The sequence below is a fragment of the Cupressus sempervirens genome, chromosome 4 (genome assembly GCF_028749045.1).
Source record: "Cupressus sempervirens isolate cs-2001-9-10 chromosome 4, ASM2874904v1, whole genome shotgun sequence".
In the NCBI taxonomy this organism is placed as follows: Eukaryota; Viridiplantae; Streptophyta; class Pinopsida; order Cupressales; family Cupressaceae; genus Cupressus; species Cupressus sempervirens.
The window spans coordinates 480,116,251-480,119,909 of NC_143121.1; positions in this window are offsets into that span (position 1 = coordinate 480,116,251).

The following is a 3,659-nucleotide window of genomic DNA, read 5'->3' on the forward strand; positions in this document are numbered from 1 at the left end:
TACCTTGATTTGTGTGCCACCAATTTTCTTGGGTTTTCTTGGCATGATGTTGGTTGTAGACTTGGATTATTCGTAGGATGTCAATCAGGCCATTGTTGCACTTTTATGTTATGTCAAGATGCATATTGCATCCATCCTCCTAAGCTCATTTTTGGTTGAGTGTTTTTTTGTTTGTGTTCTCATCCAGACCTTGGTTTTATGATCTTCATGATGGTGGTACACCACACACAAGCACGTGCACATGCATTTTTCGGGTGACTTGCAAGGCCCTAACTCCCATTTGTATTTTGGGGAGTATCTTCATTTGGGTTTGGGTTGGGAATATGCATACCTATGGGCACTCATCATTGGATGAGTATGGGTAGGGTAGAGTAGCATGGAAGGGGGGCTTCTCTCTCATAGCCTAGTGATCATTGTGCCCAGAGGGTTGGTGTGAAGAAGTTCTAAACAAGTGATAACTAAATAAATTACCGGGTAATAAATTTAAAATAATAAAATGTGTCAGTTTGGTAGTGGTGCTTGGAGATTCTTTAGTTGTTGCGATGGTTGGTTAAGTCTTCCATTGTGATCTTTGTATGTGATTGTCATTTGCATCCATACTTGTTTTTAAAAAAATTATATCTTGGCTTTTATTTATCCTTGTTCCAAGGATCTCCAAGCAAGACATTACAAGAATATAAATGGGTGGGAAATGGAGTGGGTAGAAGAGTTTCAAAACTAAATTAAAAATGAACCTTATTAGTCACTGTCATTGCCAAAAGTTATAGTGGACTAGTTGAGTCCAAAAAGTGCGACAAAAAATGAAACAAAACTAGAATCTTTAGTGAGCTACACACCAGCCACTCCCAACGATCAAGTACACTTCAAGTGTATTGGTTAAGCCCTCATAAGTCACATATATTCTCTTGCTTCTTATCATTCCTAGTTCTATATTGCACTTCTCTCACTCTCTCTACATTATTTTTTTCCTTAGTAATTAGTTGATAGATTTTTTAATTGTGGAACACCCTACCTTAATTTAATGTTTGACATCAAAAAAGGTTGTTGTGGGGAAATTTGTTAATAAAATGATAGGATAATCAACACCATTGGACGGAGAAAAAGTTTTTCATGAGAAAGGGTTGTAGCGAGTTAGATCAACAAAGCTTTGGTTTAATTTTTAGCAAGTGCACAATGGTAATGACAATGTTGAATGATTATTCAATTATTCTTTGTTCCCAAATGTGCTTGCAATTTCCTCCACATAGTCATTTTCTTCTATTCATTTTATTTCCAGTTGATTTTGTCATTTTATTCTAATCAAGTTTCCTAATAACTAAATTATGTTTGTCACTTCTATTGTTGGTTAACCTTTTGACTGTAGGTGACAATGTTTTTGTATGGACTCTTTCCTACTTAATTTTTGAAAGCGATTTTAGACTATTCTTAGAGATTCTTGTTAACTTCAATTTTAAACAGTTCAATTTTTTGGCTCTAAAATTTAAAAAAATAAGTTTCTTTGACTTATAATTTATTTATTCCTTTCATCTAATGAAAATTCATGTGCCTATCAATTGAACACGAGAACAAAATATGACTTGTTTTGTGTAAACAATGTTTATATAAAGATTCAAATTGTCGGCACCAAAACTAAGAAGATAGAAAATTTAAAGCACTATGAATCCTTCAACACAATCATGATTTTTTTTGCTTATGATTAAATGGGATTCAAATTTGGCAAGATTAATTTCTTTAAGAAAAAATAAATTAAGGGATTATGAAGTTTCAATTATTAGAAGTTTAGTATATTGAATATCTTTGAAGGAGCTATTGATAAGTGGTTGTCCAAATTTACATGTCCTTCCAAGTTTTGTGGATTTAATTTAATAATTATTCTAAAAGATGTGTGTTTCTATAATTATGAAAAAAAATCAATATTATTTATTTATAATTTTGATTATATAGATGTTATTATAAAAGTGTTTGGAAAGATTAAATAATATTTTGAAGAAATTAAGTTTTATATTTGAAAGTCAGTCTACAAAGGGGAAAATTTCTAATGATAGAAACATATTGTACAATAAGAGCAAAAATAAGTGCAATTCTAATGTATAAGTACAATATTTTACCTTTTACTTAAAATTTGATAATTGTTTATTAAAATATTAAAAATGATATTATTTTATTTATGTAGTTGATTGTTTTATATTTAAGCTTCTTACCAAATAAATTTACTTTCACAAACTTTTGATATGTTGATATAGTTATATATTAAACATAAATAAATTATATATATATATATATATATATATATATATATATATATATATATATATATATATATATATATATATATATATATATATATATATATATATATATATATATATATATATATATATATATATATATATATATATATATATAATCCTAGAAATAATTTATTTTAAAATAGTTGAATAATTTGTTAAAAAGTATAGATTAAGAAAAGTTTGAAATAAATCTTATATAAATGAAACATCAATAGAAATATCTATACTTCTATATTGATTAGTAATTAATGATAATAAATTTAGAGGCAATATGTACTGAAGACATATATGCAAGAACCCAAAAATTCATTTTTCACATTTCTTAATGTTGTTTTACAATATATTATATATTATATATTACTATTGGCTTAACTATTGCATCTTATTTTGGTACAAATACTAGCAATTGTTTTATCAATAGATAAAGTCTATCATCTAAAATAGCATCCAATACACCAAAATACATTTGTCACTAATAATTATAGTGTTAATTACATCAATAGTCTTTTGAAACTAACACTGCCCCCACATTAAAACTATTAACATTACATTGAGGCATCTTCGGTCCATCTGCAACTACTAAAATCTACCACATTGAAATGCAAAAAGATGCAAGAGATAGATCAATATTCAAATAAACAAATGTTCCTTTAGTTGTGAAAGGTCTATGGAGATGTTTCCTTGGTTTCCCTTGACCCAACCACCCAAAAAAAATTACTCGTGATCCTCTAGCAACTTCTATTTGACGCCTTACCCTCATTGAACACCTCCCTTTAGGTACTTCGACCTATACCATTTCAGCTTGCTTCTCATCCCTATCTTTCTTTAGTGAAGGTATCCCTAGAATTTCTCTCATCCAACCTCCAAATGAATGAATTAAACTTGGTATCCCCCAATTCATCTTCATTCTCATATATTTCATTATAATACATGTGCCCTTTACCTGGCACAACCCACTCCAAGATTGAGTCCAAACCAACGAAGTACTTGATAGGAACAATGGTTTCAATTACTCTTCTCATGGTTGTTGTCCACTCACCCAATTTGAGATGCCACACCATTATAATTAATTATTCATGTTTTTCATGTGTCTATTGATTAATTTATCAAAAATGCTCCCAAAATAAGAAAAAAATGTTTCGGTGGTCTCTCATCTCTAAACTAAAACATCTTGTCATATTTATTGAGATGGTTGTAATGTCACCTAGTAATTTAAGTTTACTTATTATTTAAATGAATCTTTATTCTTATATGGACTAAGTTGAATTGACAAGAAAATAGATCAATTTTCTATAAATATATGGTATAAGTAGTATAAGTAGGGGTAATCATCCAATTGCATTATGTATTAAGTTAATTTCATATGCC